This window comes from Echeneis naucrates, chromosome 3 (genome assembly GCF_900963305.1).
Source record: "Echeneis naucrates chromosome 3, fEcheNa1.1, whole genome shotgun sequence".
NCBI lineage: Eukaryota > Metazoa > Chordata > Actinopteri > Carangiformes > Echeneidae > Echeneis > Echeneis naucrates.
Window position 1 is genome coordinate 18,853,596 of NC_042513.1, and position 21,362 is coordinate 18,874,957.

The window sequence follows — 21,362 nt, forward strand, 5'->3', positions numbered from 1 at the left end:
TGTGAGGGTTGTGTCTCACCAAAAGTCAGCTGTTTTTGAAGGGTTTTTTTCTTTCTCCTGGATACTTTATGATTAACTTATATTAAGTGCTTGATTCTATTGGATTTACTAACGTTGTTGCATCTTACCAGACTTAATTGTTTATCCTCTTTCATGCTTGCCTGTAATGCTTAAATTAATAACTTAAGACCAGACACCCCTTTTTACTCATACAACCTGTCATTTTATGGATTATTTTTCTTTTAATCTACATAAAGCAGAAAATCAGCTGGATGAAATTGGCCCTGTTTTTCTTTGACTAAGACGAGGCTGATGACTCTAATATTGGACAGATGTTACATTTTGGTTGGAAATGAAAGTCAGGTTGACATCAAAGCCAGTGTCGGCTAAATGAACTGTGACTTTGGCTTTGGTTACCACTGGAACACCTGTATTTATGTCAACGTGACACTGGCATGACACAATTGAAAGACGCTGTATTTGGCAACTTGACAAAACAGCTTAAACTCAACAAAACATCAGTGTCAGCTGTTGTCAGCAATCTAAGTTACATCACCTAAGGCTCTAGACATCGTCCCGACAGCTCAACCTATAGCCAACCAAATAAACCAAATATTGTCTAAGGGCATAGGTGGGCAGCTGTGTGGGGGGCTGACAACAATGCAGCCGTGGAATTACGGTGCCTTCAAAAAGGTTGATGAATGTAATTACATGGTGAGAAAAAATGTGTCTCAATACTAAGATGTTTAGAGGGAGTGCAGCAAGAATGAATTAAAGTGTGACAAAAGAAGAATGCTTAAAAGCTGTAAAATAAAAAAACAAGCTGGAACAAAAGCAACAGGCTGTACGCACATGGGCAAACAGAAAAAATGCTTCCAAGTCTTTCCGTATGGGATTTTGTGTGACTACAGACCTCTTGGCCTCTGCTCTTGGTGAAGCGTGTCCACTCTGTCTAGGTGAGATCAGACTTCCCCTGTTTTTGACTCCTGGTTCCCTCCCTATTGAACTCATGCACTCCACAAGTGCACCACCAGACTGGACTGTAACACATCACACAAACGTGAGTTCGCTCTTTCCTAAGTATCTAGTCTGTCCATGCACGGGGTAGCAGCAGTGATGAGCGTGACCTCGGGGGATGAGCAGAATATCTGGCCATTTTTGAGCAGAAGTTTATCCAACATTAATTTGAAGATTTTCCTGATTTTATTTCCCTACTTTTCTTCCAACCTCTGCTTTCAATGCTTCTCAGTTTTCAGCTAGACATTTTTCTAGAGAAATATGCATCGTACTAATCTGTCTTAAATTTCTCTTTGTGTAACTTGAGTCCCATCTGGAGAGCGCTCCAATCATTACTGTATATAATCTATTAAAGGATACGCAAGTTCAACTGCTGCTGCAGCTCTGGTGGTCTCAAATCCTAAGGAGCCCGTTTCTATGAAAAGTTACATAGTCATTTGAATGAAACTTGGTGAAATATATTCAGAGCCGAAGGGCCAAGCTACATGCTTATTTTTGTGAGCTTGTGCAAGTGTTAATTCCCCTGAGCATGTGTAATGTCCTGAATCACAAAACCCCCATGAGGTTTTAATTGCAGGGTCCAGATTGCCAGGGCTGGTTAAGGCCCGGCGACCCCCATGAGAAGTCACAGCCTGCATTTAGCTTCCAGATCCCATGCAAACGAACACAGGGCCCCGTGTTAGCGTGCTAGCACTGGCTGGCAAAAATTCAATTTGCATCTCCCTTCTGTATCTAAGCCTGCTGTCTTGCCCTACCGATGCTCTCTCACCCCCACCCCCCAACACACACCCTCCCCCACACACCCTTCTCTTGCCTTCTCCCTTCAACAACAGAACACAGTGGAGTCGTTAGGACCCTCTCTTCATTACTTCAAAAAACCAATCATTAGACACCAGAGTATATACGTAATTAGAAAATCACTTCCTTTGCAATCCCGGCTAAGTAGTTTACATACTGTAATTACAGGGACAAAATCAATTTTTAATCATTTCACTGATTGGGCTCATCAGCTCAGTAGGAACATTGTATCCTGCTTGTTGTGCGAATGCAACATCTGGGCTAAAACAATTACCCTTTTGTGTTCCAGAGCGGCTCTGAAAATGCCTTGCTGCCACTTCCCCATGTCGTGGACACTCTTTCTATCTCTATCTGTCTCCAGACGCCTTCCCCCTTTCGTTGCTCCCTTTCTTTCTCTCTCGCTCTCTCTCACTCTCTCTCTCTCTCTCTGTCTCTCTCTCTGTCTTCTCTCTTCCTTTTTCACTCCCTGCCCTTGACTTGGACATGGAGGATCACATTTAAAGCTTTATAAATCAATACGCTATAATAAGCTGCTCTTGACAGAGAGGGAAAGAAAGGAGAAGGGAAAAACACAACATATTGCTTTATTAACACCTCTTGTGTTTTTGTTTTTTTCATGCCCCTGTTGTTATTGTCATTGATGTCTTTTTTTTTTTCTTCTTTCATTTTTTATTTTCTTTCTTATATTGTTGCCTTTTTTTTTTGGCCCTGCAGAAATATCACCTCATTACCATGTTTTCTGTTCACTATGTGAAGGGGTGGTGGGGTGTGACAATGTCGATATCAGTTTTAGCAAATATGTAAAAAGCCGCCTTCTTATCGAAGTGAGACATAAATTCATAATCCAACTTCAAACCGTGTTGACTGTCCTGGTATGTTTCACCCTTCATCGGCTAATAAAATGCTTTGTATTCTTGTCTGAGAGAAGCCCAATCGATCCACATTAGTCTGAACTCTCTCCTTCTCTCTCTCACTTTGAAAACTCAGGAAATCAGATTTCAGAGTGGGGTGGGGGGGAGAAAAATTGGTTAATGCATTGATCACTTGGGCTGTATGCAAATCACATTTGCCTTTATTTTTTTGCTGATCAATAGCATTAATTAACAGCTTCGTTTTAACGGCACCCCGCAATCCCGTTAGACACTGCTGTCGACCTCTGGAATCATCCCCACTTGCTTGCCCGCCCCTTGGTAGCCATGGAAATGAACGGCACGTGGCAGGGACCATAAATCATGAAATCCAATCTGACCGTGAGCTCCAATGCTAAAAGTAAAATATGAGCACTCAGACACCACCCAGGTAGGTCCCCCCTTGTTGTGTAGAACATATTTTCACATTCTGTTATTTATGATTTAAAAAAAAATGTGCATTTGCATTTTTCAGTTAAACTTGTAGAAGTCATCACCCAGAAAAGGCCTGCTGGGAAAGGCAGGGATGTCATCTCAGCTTTAAAGATAAGAGCATTTCTGAAATGATGATCAATATGGTTACACCTTTTTTTTCCCTTTGATTGGGAAAACAAACTCAGAAAATTACAAACAATTTTGAAATGATTTTTCCCACTGGACATAATTTCTTTAACTTTTATTTAAAACTAGTACAACACCGTCAACTAGATAACTAGTGTATAATGAATGTTTCTGAGCACGTGTGTGTGTCTGTGTGCGTGTGCTAACCAGCCTAGCTGCTTCTGCCAGGGATGCTAATGTGTGGGATTAATAATGGACGCTTTTTGAAATTATTATCATTCCCAAAATGCTCTTTTGTGATTTGCTTTGAAGGGCGTAAATGTGTGTGTGGGAATGGGGGTGTTAAGTGAGTAGGGGGATGTGGTTGGTAAGAGAGAAGGGGGGGCTTGCTTGCTCATTTGGAGAGCTTTTCCAATTATACAATTAGTCAGGAATGTAGGCCAGCAGCCTTGGTGTTCCTCCTGCTCCCCGACCCTGGATATCAAGTACCCTCACCTCACTTTGTATTTGTCTGTTTCTTCCTCACTTGTTAAAGAAACAAAAAATAAATAAAACTGAGAAAAGAGAAATAATTTGTGCATATGAAATGACAGAGGCATCAGCTCACTGTTCAGGAGGTGGCTGGAGCAGCTGGTGTCCCCGGAGGAGCGCTGACCTTCTTTGTGAATCGGGTTGCGTGTGAACTACCATGGCGGTGCACTGTGGTGCTAATAGATAAAGTCATGGGGTTGGGCCATCTCTGGTCAAAGACTTCTTGTTGCAGTGAAAGGCTTTTTTGTAAATCCGCTACCAAAACTCTCACAACGCCCGAAAACTCCACCACTTTGTGAAAATGAGTATGTTAAAGAGACTAAACACCCACATAGCTCAGTGCTTTTGATTTATTTTATTTTCTGGGATGGGGTGATATGATAAATCGATTTATGATGAAGGAAAAATAGTTTCATAATTTGGCCCATTTTTGATTGTCCCCTCACTCTCGCCTGCTTGCCTGCCACGGAGCGCCGTACTGGGTTTAATATGAAGCAACAACAACAGCCAAGTACCATCTGTTGGCATGCGGATTTTCTGTAATCTCTCTTTACTGATTACAACAATGACTCCACAAACCTCTTAAATAATTATCCCACAATGTAAAAAAAAAATAAAAAAATTAAAAATTAAAAAAAGCTAAATAATTATAATCATTAACTCCCACCAAGTCTGCCACTCCTCCAGCAAATGAATGCTGTCAAGAGAGAGAGGGAGAACGCTGCGATGCCAGTCATGTTGTATTTATATCAGCAGGGTGGAGTACCGCACAGCAGTGACAATCAACCATACCACACTGAAGAGGAAACAGTGGTTAAATGGACCCCTCTGCACCCACCACCCCCACACCTTATTTTGGTCTTTTCATATTTAGACAAGAGGGGGAAAAAAAGACCTTTACCTGTGTTCAGGTATTATTTTGTTAAGTAACCTGAATAACATTCAGACCATAGGTTGATATTTCCATGAGACAGATCACTGACAGCTTTTGTTGGAGCATAGGGTAACAAAAGCATTTTAGGAGAAGAAGAAGAGGAAGAGGAAGAAGAAGAAGAAGAAGAAGAACGGGAAGTGAGGAGCTGTAAGGAGCCTCCGCAGACTGAAATGCACCGCAGTCAGGAAACAGGTCTATCAAATTAACCCAATGTTCACAAATTAGCTGACCACCTACCTACACTCAAGAAGGAGCAAAAAGTTCACACCCTTTCCCTGGGGGCTCTTATAATGCATTCTGGGAAACATAGGCAACCACTTGCAAGAATTAAAAACCAGAGTGAGGCTTAAAAAAGGAAATTACACATAATTGTTCCTGGAATGGACAAAAAACTTGTCAATTAGATGGTGTTTGGCAGTGAAATCTGGTCAAAGTGTCCAAACAGGATATTCAAGATTTTTTATTTTTTTTTAAACCACAGACATCTTCTTTTTGTTAGTGGAAGAAGAATTTAAACTTTTACTTAGATGTCCTGTATTTATAGTATTGATATGCAACTTCAGAAAAAGTTTTTTGCATTACGCAACGTTTATAAAGGCACATTCCCCTTTTATACAGTGTTATATATGTAAACATTTGGTGTGTATCTGTGTGTGTAGCTCACTTTATGAATCTCTCCCTCTGTAGCTAAGCCATCTGTATGCGTGTGTGCATCCGCAGGTTTGTGTTGCAAGTTGTGATGTGAGAAATGGTGTGAGAATACGTCAAAGGGAGCATGTGTTTGCTCTGCTTCCAATATGAGGGAAATCTGTGGCACATGCTGCCTATATGATACAAGCCAAAGCCACATGACTCACCCTCTCTATATCTGATTAATAAAACTATATGGCCTCTAGCACAGCACACCATTACCATGGCAGAGTCTGACTGGACGGACGTGGTATATTATTATTATTATTATTATTATTATGAAAGTAATTAGACAAAATGTGTGCACAGAGCATGAAGTCATATGTGATCAAACATTCGCAGTTGAATCTGTTTCCATTTTTCCTTATTACAAGATTATAGCCGGCCAAGCCGGGCTCTCTCAGCTCGTCCTGTGGAGGACAGCTGCCATATATGTTTGATCCCTGCTGCTCCGAATCTTATAATAAATGTTATAACACGAATTTTCCAGCTGCAAGAGAAAAGGTTTCAATTGATTAGTACTTTACAAGCAATCAATTTTTACAAACCGGCCTGACCCCTGCATCTATTTCTGCGTTTCTCAGGAAGCCAACTCTCACGACAATGGTCTATTACAAATGAAAAGAACAGAGGGAAGCGAGAGTGTGCGAGTAATTACTGAAGAGATGAAGAAAGAGAAGAGGAGGGATGTCGGACAGACATGTATGGATCTGAAGTCGAGCCAAGATGAACGTGACATTCAGGAGCCCCAATTCCTGTTCTATGATTAGAATAAACAATAGTGGCGAAGATGGTGATGTTGATGATCCTCATCATCATCATCATCACAAACTGATTAGTGGGATGAAGCATTCTAACTCCACAAAGGAGACATATCCTACGCTTGTGCTCGTCACGTGATCCCACATCACTCACTGGTGCGCTCTGAGACGCACAAATAGTGCACACATTTGAGCAGCCCATCACTTTGAGTGATGGGGTGGCCACGCTCCTCCAGCTCCAGGAATAATGGCTGGCACCTGTTTACCGTGTCACTTCTGTTTGCTAATCGTCTCCTTGAGCTACATAGAGAGGAGCTGACGGCAATGTGGCTTTTTGACAGGCAGTGTGCATGTGGGTTGGTGGTTGGTTCAGGGTGGGTGTGTGTGTGTGTGTGTGTGTGTGTGTGGCGTGGGTGTTTCTATGTTACCGTCCATTGTGCATGATATAATATAATCCTTCAGGTGATTAGCATCAGCCAATAAAGTGAGACAAAAAGAGAACTCGGAGCAACTCGAACACTGCAGATTCCTTCAGTTTAATGACACGTCTGAACTCACCAACAGTTCTCAAAAGACGAGTTACCTTCAAGGGAACTCTCTCTCCATCCCTGCATTTTAATGGTTAGGCCCCAACGGAACTTTAAAGTAGAGGGAAGGGAAGTATTTATATTTTCATGTTGTGGATTTGGACTGAACAATAGAGTTAATAATGATTATAAAGAACAACTGCCTCAAAATCCACAGATGTCAGTACAGCTAGTTGGATATAGGAGCTTCTCTTTAAAATCCCTGGATCTTACAAAAAAAAAAAAAAAAGAATGAAGAGATATATTTAAGTTCTGATTTACCATTATTTATTTTTTGTTTTGTGACGTAATTCGTTTGACTAATTACTTCTTTTTTTTCCTCTTTGTACGCAGTAGAAAGATTGGTCTGGAGGGAAAAATAAAAACACGGTTGTACCAAAAGAAAACAAGACAGTTATTAAAGCCTAGCAATAAACTGCTGCTCCCATTTAGAGCAACACAACGTATACAATGTCATGTGTTATCATTGTCACTTAATCATTTTTACTGCCACTTTATATTTTTTCTATATTTTTTTCAAGTACTTCTCCTCCTGGTTTCTATTCTTGTATTTTTTCTGTACCTGTGGTTACTGCTGTAACAACGAATTTCCCATACGTGGGATGAATAAAGTAATCCTAATCTTATTATATACATGTAAGATTTTGGAAACCCGTGTTATTAATGAGAACAGTGGCTGGTGACCAGCATCCAGGGCATCAGCCAAAACAGAGATGAGGTGGTCGGACTGGGAGAGAAATCCAGCCCTGCATGGTGCATAGATAGTGCCAATTTAAGGATTACCAGGAGAAGAAGACGGCGCGCTCTACCCTTCTGTCACCACCAGACCATGTGGAGTTTTCAATGGGATTAACTGGGATTGCGAAAGAGAGACCGGCGAAGATGTAACGGGTTAGGGTTGAAACTTTTTTTTTGGTGTTGTTGTTTGTTTTTTGTGCTTATGTAGAGTTTGCCTTGGAGTCCCTGCTGTGCTGGGAGCCCCCTCATTTCTAAGCTACCATTAGCTACCGTCACACACTGGAGCAAATAAGAGGCGTTGGTGCTCAGGAGTCAGGATAAATGTTCCATCCTTTAGATTTTTACAGGAAAATTGGGCCTTCGGGCCTTTACATGGAAAGAAGTCTGCAGGCTGTTAAAGGCAGTTGGGGAAGAGCTTATTTTTGAAGTTATGTTACAGTCTTCTTGTACGCCAAAACAAGGTTACAATGCTACAGTTACAGAGTCATAAAATACTTAACAGAATCCAGTGATTCTGTCAAGGTATATGGTCTTCTGTATTCTCAGTGTAGTTTGTACAGAAGCGTTTGGATTATTTATTATTATATATTTTATTTTACTCTTGAAATGAAATGAACAATTTTCTTTTCCATATGTTCATAACATTAATATTATTAATATTATGAACAAGTCCAGCTTTCCATCGGCAAAGTGCAGAGCTGGTGCGACTGTCGCTTTTACATTTAAAATGACAAACATTTTAGAGACGCCCTCCAGATGATCACATCGTGACAGTTTCAGGAGGATTTTCCTGTTAATCTTTAATGAACATCGAATAAATATTTTAATCTCATAGTTTTCTGCATGTGGACATATTGTGTTTGGTGCAAGTAGCTCAGGAAAATAAGGTTACAAATAAGTAATAAGTAGGCCACAACTGTTATTTCAATGCGTCACAAACATTCAATCACTGTCTCATGTCGTTTGCTGCTCTTTTTCATTTGTTCATTCCAGGAGGGTTAATTTTACAGCTGATGTATGGGTTCTCACTCAAAGTGATTGAACACTAAACCCATAGAGATTCAATGGGGGGGCTGCGTTTTTTAATCCCAAACCCATATGGGACTCACGGTAGTAACAAGGTGTTTCATTGGGTGTCAGTTTGCACCTTCGCCAACATTTCCGACAGATCTTTGCCACCAGAGGTGCAAGCAAGCATGGTCCTTTTGGGACCTTTAAAAAAAACTGTAAAGGAGATTTTGGCATTGTGGATATAGTTCAAAACCACCCAAATGTGCAACCAAGGCCATATGGAGCAGAAGTGTGGATTTAAACAAAATGGAAATGGCGACTGAATGACTGATTCACATACGCTGCCCCCAAAATAACTGATGTGACTCCTTCAAAAAAAAAAAAAAAAAAAAAAAAAAAATCAAACGCCTCATCAGAACATCTGAGGCGCCTTTAACGAGCACCGGCTCAATCAACTTTTTTTGCAGGGTAAAAAGAGGTTTAAATGAAAAACAAAAGACACGTGCAAAGGTTTGGATGTGTGTGCAGTATGACAGACACCTTTAATATCCTACCGCCCCAGCAAACCCACCCACCCCCGCGCACATACACACATTTCTCCCCATGATCAATTGGCGTGATCGTACCTGCGTGACTGCTGCTTTCTCCAACGAGCGCCGAATGCCAGGAAAGAGCGCCGACAGCTCCGCGAGAAGGTGGGACGAACGGGAGCCTGTAAACAAAGCACACACACACCAGGAAATTCACAGTCAATCGCATCTAAAGCTTGACAAGTTTGCAACACTGGCAACAGAAGAAAAATACCTATTAAAACGATGTGTGCCCCCCTCCCCCAAACTCTAATCCTCCACAGGTTTATTTTTCCACAGGACTTCCCGTGAAGACGTGATGTCATTTACACATCCACTGGTAATCTAACAAATATATGAACTGTAATTGCTTGTGCACATCAATCTTTTGACTTTTTTGTCATTTTCTTATTATTGCTTTTTAATTTGACATTGTAATACCAGTGGAGGACAAAGACAGGGAAACAGGGTTTATAACTGTGGAGTGAAAATATGTTAAAAAAAAAAAAAAAAAAAAAGAAAAGCAAGGAAAAAAAAAAAAAAAAACAGGGAGCTTTGTTCTCGTAAGCAGAAAACTTGGTGAGTGCAGCACAGTGGAGGGATGTTATCTGATCCCGTAGTGAAGCCCCGCTGCTTAACACCAGAAAAATAATCAAGCCGACAGAAAGTATGTGAAGTGAAAGGCTGCCACTCCCCTTTAAAGTTAGGCTGTAGCTGTGAGTGGCGTTCGAGCTGAGGCCTCACACAGAGAAACTGACAGCAACTGGCTTTGGCTTTTGAGCCGTCACTTATGAAATCACAGCGAATAAATGTATTTCCTAAATCCCACAAAAAAAAAAAAAAAAAAAAGTTGGGTTTTTCTTCTTTTTTTTTTTTTTTGTTGAAACTCTGTCGAGGTGGGAAACCTGAGAAAGTTGCACAGCTTTTTTCTCTGTTGAAGAAGCTAATTTATCACTTTTGATGCTGCTGACAAAACTGCTACTGGTTTGCGTTTCAATTTTTATGACATTTGAAATGTTTGCTTGAATTTGTTGAAATTTTCATATAAAATTACCTGTCAGATTGTGGATTTGCTTTTGCGCATCTCCCCACCCCAACTCAGCGATCAGCCGCATTGGGAGCAGCACTGTCACCTATTGTGTTTTTTGTTTTTTGTTTTTTTTTGTTTTTTTTGTTTTTTTTTAAATCAGGTAACGTAAGTAGCTGTCTTTTCTGCGATTCCTTAAAATTTATGCTTGGAAAAAAAAAAAAAAAAAACAGATGCAACGAATTCTCCTGGCTGCCCTGGAAGTGGAGAGGCAGCAATGAACGGAGAGGCTGGCCCCATCCTGCTGCAGGAGGGGGGCAGAGAGAGAGAGCGTGAGGGGGCGGATGTGGGGGGCATAAATGTGGAGGGTCTGCAGGAGGGCCACCCAGATCTACCCACCACTACTGTTTTAATGGAGCGTCAAGAGTAAGACTCACTCAGAACACACACATACACACACACACTTGCACACAAAGCCACGATGTTGCCTTAAGTCACAATCTAAATTGGCTCCCAAGGGCATAGCAACTACCTTGTTCACCAAAGGCATTGTGTATGTTTTTCAGTGCTTAGCATATGTTGCTGTAACCTGAGATCTCCCTCTCTCCCTCTTTCTTTCTCTCGCTCTCTTTCTCTGCTGTACCCAAACACACAATGCTGCTGGAACTTGCTGCGTTTTCTCCCATTACGTTTTTCTCATCAGGCCCTTAATTAAATTGAAAATAGTTCACATCCACCTATCAACCCGTTGCACAAACCTCGACACAGGCGCAGACACAGGCAGGGGCGTGAGGTCTTGGCTTCTGAGGGAAGAAGTTGCAGGGAGACACAGAGGGAGAGAAAGAGAGAAACTCCTCAATGTCAAGTCTGTTTTACATATGAGCTTGTGATATTGTGATCCTAATGTATTGAAGGTAAACACAAATCAACATATTTATTATTGAAAAGCTGTAACATTAACTTTCTGGATTATTGACATCAAAAAATAATTCTATAAATTGACAATTTACGGTTATTTCCTAAACTACATTTGGAGTAAGTACATACTATACAGAATAGAGATACTGCAGGTTATTGTTCTGCCTAAGTGAAATGCCAAAGCAAAAAGGTCCTGACGCCTGATCCAATCTGCTCCATGTATGATTTGATATCAACGCACACTGCAGAGCAATGAAAGTAACATTTTAAGACAGTCTAACCTTTCCTGTGTTTACCTTATTAAAGAGTGTGTACCTTAACTGGGAGTGCAATGCACAAATGGGTGGGGGTGGGGAGGGGGCAATGTGTATAAAGCCAGCAGTTTTTAAGCAGGCGAACAGTAAAGTAATAGGCAAGAGCAGTGAAGTGTTGATTCTACATAAAATGCTGGGTAAAAATTGCACCCTGCTGCACACAAACACACATACATAATACAAGCAAACACATATACATACACACACACACACACCCTGCACTCCTACCACCCCCCTCCTCAATATACTCCCACAACACGGCCGGCTGCCTGGCAGCCGAAGTTAACATTTTCACAGAAAATATTCCTTGCCTCCAATAGTCCAATGTAATTCATTTTCCATCTCTGTTCATTAATCATTGTTAAAATTAGTGATCCATTTCTTCCACTCTGCCATCTGCACTCAGCTTCCTAACAAACATGACACCTCAGCGCATAATAAAAGCTGACAGCTACGAGGAGGCCTTTCCAAATAGCTTTCTGCATATGTGCACCTCCACGACTTGATGCCGTTGTCAGACAAAAGTAGGTTATTTAGACCACTGGTTAGAGAGAGCTGTGTGTGAGCAGGCACACATTCAAACGCTCGCATATATGGACAGATATATGTATATTCATGTGCATATATACGAAGAGCACGCGCAGCTACAGTTCATGTCAAAGAACTGGGGGAGAAAAAAAAAAGAAAAAAGAATCAGACCAAGGCAGAACTCATGGTCACACGCACCAACACATACACAAAACAACAGATGTGCCTAATCCCGAAAGGAATGTGCTATAATTCTGATAAGTGTTAAAGTGAGGAAAATGAGAAAAAAGGAAACTCACAAAATATGAGCAATCATGCAGCCTGAGAGAGAAAGAAAAATAGAGAGAGGCCTTAAAAGTTTTAAATATCCTGTTTACCCCTACAAGGCTTTCGCTTTAACTTCAGCTGGAGCATTGATGTACTTTTCATTTGCTTCCAGCAGCTGCAGCATTGGTGTATATTTGTTGTGATACTGAGTATCGGCTCAGCTACACCCTGATCTCAACAGCCAATTCCATTGAGAGGCAAGACGTGGGATAGAGAGAGAGGTAGAGAGGGAGTGAGTCTCTGGGCCGTGAGACGCCCCTTTCAGGTCACCCGGGTCTCATAAACACCTCTCTAATTCACATAAAAATACCTTGATAGGAGCTGCCGGCTCCCCAGACACCCTTGCAGACCCCAGCATTCAGACTACTGGACTGAACAGATTTAGATTTTGCTGCTTAACCAATAACAGGCTTAAAGGACCAGCGTGTAGGATTTAGGGGGCTCTGTTGGCCAAAATGGAATATAATGTTTATAATTATGTCTTCATTAGTGTATAATCACCTGGAACTAAGACTGGTGGTGTTTTGTTATGAGTCCTTCATGTCTTCGTGGGCGTGGGTCCTCTTCTACGGAGCCCACCGTGTTTCTACAGTAGCCCAGACTGAACAAACCAAACACTGGCTATGGGGAGGGCTTTTTGCATTAAAAGCCAAACAGAGCTTCTCTCAAAAAGGGACGGGTGAGGGGGAGGGCTGGGGGGGGCTGAGGCAGTTACGCCAATAAACACTTGATTAAGTTTATGGAACCTTTGTTTTGGTTGAGGCACATAACACTTTGGTTAGCTTTAGGCAAAGGTCGTGGTTTGGGTTACATTCATTTCCTAACTCAGGTTCGAGGATATTCGTCGTCATGGTAACGGCAATTAAACGAGCAGTTATTGTGACTGGAGCAGTTGTGGCTAATAGAAACAAGACAACTGCTCTGAAACCGGAAAACGAAAGTCGTGTTTTCTGGAAGCCATTTACGCACTGTCACCTGACCTCCTCCCTCACACCCATCGTAGTTAATACAGCTGCTAGAGATCACATAAACTTAAAAGGGATAACTAGCTAACTATGAGCATTACAAATTGCACAGATTATACTTTTTTTTTTGGGGGGGGGGGGGGGGATTCAGCTTCATTAGAAATAAAGAAAGAATCACCTTTTTGTTTGAAGTATCCCTGAAGGACACACTTCAATATTTGTGAATTCAAAAATTCTAAAAGTATTTCAATGCCACCCATTTCTATCTCTTTGGCATGCGCACTCTCACACACACGCACACACACACAGCTTACTCCCCCCACCTTCTTCTAGTCACTTGTTAACACCCCCCCGCCAAACTCTCCCTTCTCACATCCACACACACATATGCACACAATCACAAATGCGCACACACATGTTCACATGTATGCACATTTAAACCTCAACAATCCTGTGCTGCTATAGTACTCTTCTCCACACACACACAGACACACACGGTCAGATCCCTCCCTGGCGAGGTGTGTGTGTGTCTCTGCCCGAGGCACAGCACATTAATCTATATAATGCCCTCAAAGAGAAGGCTTTTTCACACCGCTAACTGCCAAGGACTACGAGGGGCAGCGGCTGAGCCATGATTCAGCTGTTAGCCCAACTGGCGTCCCTGCGCTCTCACACACACCCACACACACACACACACACACACACACACTAACACCCCATTACCAATCCCACACCCCTCACAACACACACACACACATACACACAATATGTTAGCAGGTCTCCACACATGCACCCGTTTTTGGAAAGAAAGACAACAGACACCTACATTGCCTCAGGAAGGGACACATTGAACGTCACTCCTGATCTTTTGGTTTTTTGTTTTTTTTTTTTCCGACAAATACTGACATTGATTGTTTCATCACAGTCTGCTCAGTCTTACTTCTTTATCAGATCCTGTGTGCAAACTGGTCTGACTGCAATTGTAATTTTACTATATTTTACTCAAAATTCTTTGATAAAAATAAAAAGCTTAACTTCTCTTGAAAATTTATTTAGAGGTTGTAGAAATCTCTTTTCTCAAGCTCTTACATATTATTTTTAGTATATATACACTAGTATCACATTCAAACTAATATCAAAGCATGCGATTCAAGCCCTGATGCTCAACCCAATGACTTCCCACACATACACACACAAATTGAACTGATGAAATCCAGAACATATACAGCTCCTCCACCATCTGCAGACGCCACCTAAGAAGACAGTTTACTGATGTTACCTTGCAGGATTTCTGGCCTTAATTATTCTGGGACTGTAACCTCTTGCTGGTGTGTGAAGTTGCCCAGTACAGATTTAATATTCATTTGTTGCACGGAGGGCCACAGAACAGACAGCCTGGAGCGGTGATTGGAGGGCCAGTGTTCAGAGACAGACGGCGAGCAGAAGAGCAGCTAAATCATCTTGACATTCACCAAGAAGTAGCCATACAGAAAGCTACTGCTGATGTAGTTCTGCCATCGACTAATTTGGTTCTACTTAACCCCTAAACACCCTGTGCGCATGCACACACACAAGTGGATGCAAGGCAAACAGAGGCTGACAAACACACATGCACACATACACACTTACTGATACACACCTCACAGTGACACATTTAATTCCAGGTTCTCAGCACATCTGAATTACAGTGGGCTGATGAGGGAGAGAGGGCCAGGCCCCTCCGGACTGATTAGCATCATTTAAGAAAGCCTTCCTTTACGTCTTCTGCCAGCCTCCGTGACCTCTCCCTCTATCACTCCCTGACACTCACCGGGGCGTCCCACCCACCTCCTTGCCCACAAGATGGGTGGCATTCCCACCAGCACGGGTCAATATGGACTACACTAATTTATATCCGACATAGGACAACTGCTCAAGTTCCAGTGCCTCCGCGGCTATTTTATTCCTGCAAGTGTTCATAGGCAACTTGATTGTTAGCTTTAGATTCTGTTTTCTGAAAGGACAGGAAGACATAACCAACGCATATATACATCAGACGCCATATGATGCAGTTTTTCTGCCCATGTAAAGTAAATAAGACAGAGCCTGTTTTATTTGTGCATATTTCCCCCCTTCTAAATTATATAAGCCTTGCACATGGCTTAAAATTTTGTAAAGCTTTTCTCAAAATCCTACTTATGGTTGCCATTCTGTGCCAAAAAGTTCATCTGGCCTGTAAATTTAAGCATGGATTACAAATATTCAAATCATGAGCTTACTGTTCAAATAAACATTTCCAACAGGGAGGGGAAAAGTTGCAAGGCATACACTTTCAGCATAATTCCTCCTCTGGCACCTCCCCTCCCCTCGCTCCTATTAAAACAACCACAAAAAAAAAAAAAAAAAAAAAAGATGAAGAAGAAGAAAAAGAAGAAAAAAAAAGCAGAGAAGAGAAAGAGGGGTTGGGGTAGGAGGGGGGATGCAAAAACAAAAGACAGAGTTAAAAGTTTGGCTTCTTCATTTACTGTGTGGCTGGATAAACACTGTTGATGAAATATGTAATTAATGTAATTGTAACCACCTATGCAATTACAGTCAGCCGGGTGGGCTCAGCTGTGGCCCCAGTACACCCTGCCATAGGACAATAGGGCACCTTATTACAGTTTTAAAAGGGGGAGGGAGGAAGGAGAGAGAGGAGGGTGGGAGGGTGGGGGGGGCTTAAGCTGGTCAGCTGCTCACCACATGGTAGAAATAATAAGGACTAAAGTCACAATCATTTCAGCTTTGGTTTAGCTTTGCTGATCACTGCACTTTATGCTGGACAATACGAACACCTGACAAACTCTTATACTTCCTGGCCTTTCCGACATGTACGACCTGTGACCCACGACATTCAGTGGATGGAAGGATCCGTCTTCCAGAAACATTCCAAAGTCATACATTTAAGGACTGATTGAAATAAAAACGTAACTAAAATGTCCCTCAATTCAGGCACGTGTTGGTCAGCTGTTCAGGAACGTTTCCCTGATCTCACCGAAAATCTCGCCAGCGTGATTTGTGACAACACAGCCGAATTAGAAGGCAATCCTGCTCCGAAAGGCAACTTCCACAAGTGTGAAACCTTACACGTGCACAGATTCAGCGGTCTTTGATACCTGTCAAATAATTATTATATTGATAGATTGCTCTCTTCATCAGAGAGGGCCTTCGCTTTCAAAATGTCTACCCAGATCATTTTTTTAATGGAAAAACCATGTTGGACACGAAGTATAATTTAAAGCAGAGCATGCTTATGTATCTTTAAACACGCCTGGAGGGGCTCTTTAAAGCAGCAAGCACTTAAAGCTGTGAATGTTACACTATCAGACATATCACATTACTAGATTGTTCCTGCTCATGCTTCAAGTTGAAGTAACATTTTATTGTTCTCTTTGAGCCATGAGACACGAAAATACACATTTTTTTTCATGCTAGTTTTCCATGATATTTAATGTAAAAGCTGACTTTTTAAATCACTATTCTACAAAATACTAACATCTCCACAATGTGGACTTTTCATGAGCTGTGAAAAAGCAGGCCTGTTTTCTGCTGAGTTATTCTGGGAGAAGAAAATATTTCTCATGCCATGAGGGAACAAACACTCAGTCCTTGTCCGTGTCTCTGAAAACATTTATGTCACTAAAGTTGCAGATACCTTATCATTATTAAGATATATAGATAGATAGATATATATATATAGATACATATATAGTGTAGAATCAAGAATATAAAGTGCCATTAAGTACAAATAACTTCAATTTGCATTTAGGTGAAGTACTTATTCATATTATTACAAAATGCACTTGGTTACTTTGCACTGCTGCAAAGTGATTTAAGCATTTACTCATTTTGTTTTCCTTATTGCACATGTGAATGTAACAATCTGCAACCAGTAAACACACTCAGAGTAAAACCAGTCATGCTTGCATATGGAAACAGCTGCAAATTATGGTTGAGGGCACATTTTGCACCACTATCCACAAACGTATCACCACCAGCATAAAGACAAAGCCAAATTTAGGCTAAGGTGCAGGCCGCTGCTCAGGCCGGTTCACACTGACAGCCGGTGTTATCCCATGGATTAAAACAGCCTCTTCCCTGCTACCCGCCCCTGCCCAGCATTAAAGTCGTCCATATTTGCAAAATTGCAAACAGATGCAACTCAAGTACCTGCAAATAATCTGCCAAGACCAATTTCAAAAGGAAGATTTCAGAATATGTGGGAGTCATTAGAGGGAGTATTATTTCAGCGATGAGCGCGAGAGGGCCAGCCGTGGATCACCCAACCAGATGGGTTCTGCTGCCTTTTATTCAGGAAGAAAGAAGCCGACATGTTCTTCATCTCCACCATTCCCCCAAATGAAGATATATAACGTGTATGAAGCAATTACGGCAGAATATTGGAAGTTTCAGAAGCAACCAAAGAATGTCAAATTTCCTTTTGAGTTTCTCAAAACAATCTTTTCATCTTCTTCCCAGTGAGGATGCTTTCAGATTGGTAGGGGGGGGTGAGGAGTCGAGATGGTGGGCTGGGGTGGGGGGTTCGATGTAAACGAGGATACAGAAACAGAGATCTGAGGATTTTTTTTTTTTATTATTATTGTTTTGTATCGAGTGTTAAATATGAAGAAGAATTAAAAAGGTAGACGCCTTAAAAGGGGGCCTGTGGTGTATGTAAATGAAATATTTTTCAGAGGCGTAATTTGCAACCGCTGCTGTTGTTATTTTCAGACAGTTATCAGAAGTTTCTGTGGTCGCCTTAGTACAGCTTTAAAGCGACGCACAACAAAGTCCTCACCAATTAAAGACGATTTGAACACCAAGAACTGCAGCAAACTTCATTAGATTTTCCATCTAGCTGCTGACAAAGAGCCATTCAACATCCATCTTTAAGCATCGTAATGTATAATCAAAACGCATTTCTTTTTTTTTTTTTTCAAACCCCCTCTCACTGCATTGAAAACATCTACCTGCCCTTTATAAGTACAGAAACGTTTATATCAAATGGGATTTGATTAAGTGGCTGGTTATTATTGCTAGTGGGGAAGCAGAATAACAATCCAAGGCACTTAAAAAAAAAAAAAAGATCAAAATCACCAAACCCTTGAAAAAATACACATTCAATCAAATTCTTCATAATTGTAACAGTAGGAAGCATTTTAGGCATTCCACCCACAACAAACAGGCTTTGTTCTTCTGTTATGAGAGGCAGTGAAGGGACACAATCAAGTGCGTGAGAAAGCCAGGAACATAGGATTTTCAAGCAATTCCCCTCTCTTTCTCTTTCTATATACAACCCCCCCATACCACCACCATCCCAACCCCTCCCCTTCCCTTCTTTTTTTTTTTTTTTTTTTTTTCAGGGTCACCCATATTATTTACTTCCTGTCACATTGTAGCTGGCAAAAAGAGAATTTGGTAATTGAGTGGTACAGAACATGTGCCCTCCCTGCTTGCAGATGACAGATGGATTATAAAAACTTCAAAGGCGAGCATTTGGAGCACCAAGGGAGAGATGCTAGGTATTTGAACTATCATTCTTTACCCAGGAGACAATGACTGCCTGACATGGCGCATACATCAAGGAATAGTTGCAACGGCGCAGACATAATCCAACACACACATGCACTTGCACCCCTCCTTTTACTCCCTCTTCTTTCCATCTCTCTTCCTTCTTCTTTTCTTCTCCCTCCCCGTGCTATATATTTAACATCCTGTTCTGTTCTGCAACTTTGTGCCAAGCTCAAGAATATAACAAGTGGGGGGTAACACTGAGAGGTTGCAGGAGAGAAAGAAAGAGAGAGAGAGAGAGAGAGAGAGAGAGAGAGAGAGAAGAGGCAGCACTGGCAGGGGATGGATTTTTATCTTAGCATTTTTTTTTTCCTTCACATAACTTGTCACCTTTTTGGGCTTTTTGCCGCTTTTACATTTAAAACTTCCCATGTTTTTCCCCCTGCTCAGTAAAATAATCTGAATTTGTGGCTGGTGGCTTTGTAGTTCTTAAAAAAAAACAAAAAAAACCAGGCAGATTAGTAGGCCTGGAGGAAAACTGTAAGTGAAGGGAGAATGGTGGGCGGCGACGCCTGTAATCATCTTATAAGCATGATTTATGAAAAGGGCCATCTGCTTTGCCTTACTTAAACACAGAGGCAACCTTTAATAATATAGGGACACGAGGAAAGGAGGGAATAGAGGGGGAGAAGAGGAAACTGAAGAGAGTTGTGGGGTGCCCCTTTCCCTTAATACACCTCTTCTTCCTCTCTCTGTCTCTTCTCCTCCTCAGCATCCAACCATTAGTTCAGATGGCAGCTAATCACTGTTGACCTCCCCTGCCACAGCATTTAACCCCAGCCCCTCCCACTGACCCTAAAGGAATTAGCAGCTACACTGTAACACACACACACACACACACACACACACACCTCAACTGAAAACTACCTTACCCATAGAGAAAACTCCCTCTACCCACAGCAGCACACAGGAAGTACTCAAAACTCCCAGAAAAGAATCAGAATTTAACATGACTCATAAACAAGCCGGATGCTTGCCGGATGCTCATTAGTGAAACCATTTATGATTTCATCTATAAAAATCTATCTATCTGTCTGTCTTTTTTTGGTGTTGTTTCAAAAATATCTCCAATCGTCAAATTTACTACAGACTAATTTTCCGACAAACAAATCAATTAATCGATTTCAGCTCTGGATTATTTGACTATTGATTAATCTGTTTTAGTCTCTAAATGTTACGAAAAAATAAATGAGAGAAATGTTTCTACGAAGCTAAACCAGCATGAGCTTGATCTTGTTTTTCTTTAATTATTGATTATCTACACTTTTTGGCAGCAGTCAAAACGGTATTTGTTAGAGCCCCTGATTGTTGAGGAGTAAACCTGTTGAAATCCTTAAAATCAAGTGCAGCCTGTCACTTCTTCTGATAAATGACTAAACTTGGATAAGCTAAGCTACCAAAGCATCTGAGGCGATATAGCAGCTTTTTACACATAAAGGAAGAGAATGTCAACGCCATGACTGGAATTCATGGCCAAGCTGTTGCCCTTTGGCCCCACACTGACCTGGAAATGGCTGTGAATGTGACTTAAAGGAGTGATGATGGCAGCATAGAGGAGAAGAGATTGTGGGGGGGGGGGGGGGGGTCACAATAGTGCCATATGGTATTTGCTATTGTGCTACAAGCCACGCCTCCATTAATATACATACACACAAGCACACTGTGCATAGGGTGTAGAGGCAGGCTCACAAACACTCCTCCCCGTGTGGTCACCTTTTCAGTGTCCATCAGGATTGTCAGCCTAATCTTCACTGGATCAGTGGATCATCAATTCCTCTGCTGTTTGTGTGTAATGGATCTCCACTGAACCCCCCCGACTCACCCATGTGTCCCCCTCTGCCCCTGCATCACCCTCCCTCCCTACTTTATAACCAACTTTTATATTGTCTAAATGCTCTGAACAACTGAGTGTGTTTACATCTGTGACAGCTGTTAAAGGAAACATCCAACACTTCCTCTGCAGTTACTTTTTATTTGGTGATCAAAAATAAAATTAAATCATGTTGTCAGTTTAAAAACACTGGTGGGGGTCACAATGTGGGTTTGGAGGATTCCCTTCCTCCCAGATGAATACACCTATGGAGGTAAAACATTTTTTAAATACAAATGAAAATAAGTATTGATATTGTGGAGTCGAAGCTGACTTTTTTTTTTTTTTTTTTTTTTTTTTTAAACCATACAGTTTTGGTTATGGCGGGATTGAAAATGCATTTATGATTTCTGCACTGCTGTATAATTTTTTTGACAAACCTGTCATGGAAACTGTATAATCATTTGTCTTCCCACCATTTCCCATCCTTCCTCACCCTCTTCATCATCGTCTTTCTCCTCCTCACTGAAGCCTCGCAGCATGTGTAAGCAGAAGCACACGTGCTCTCCTCGCCCTCATTACAAGCTAACTACGCTGTTTGATTAAAAGCATGTACAGAGAGGAAGAGAGCGAGGGAAAGAATGAAAAGAGAGAGAGAGGAGGAAGAGGTGGGGGGAGAAGAAGAACAGGCCGAACCTCCATAATTAAGATCATTTCACAGATTACCTCCGGCAACAAAAGCACGGCGAGCGGCCGCCCGCAGCCACAGAAATTGGATG

The 21,362-nt window shown here is 41.5% G+C and overlaps 1 protein-coding gene across 1 annotated transcript in view; it reads right to left on the minus strand.

Moving 5' to 3' along the window:
* znf536 (zinc finger protein 536) overlaps positions 1–21,362 on the minus strand; it is a 199,025-nt gene that overhangs the window by 164,998 nt on the left and 12,665 nt on the right. The window contains exon 2 of the mRNA XM_029497423.1: positions 9,163–9,248. The gene's annotated coding sequence lies outside the window, so the exon portion shown is untranslated. The remainder of the gene's footprint in view (positions 1–9,162; positions 9,249–21,362) is intronic.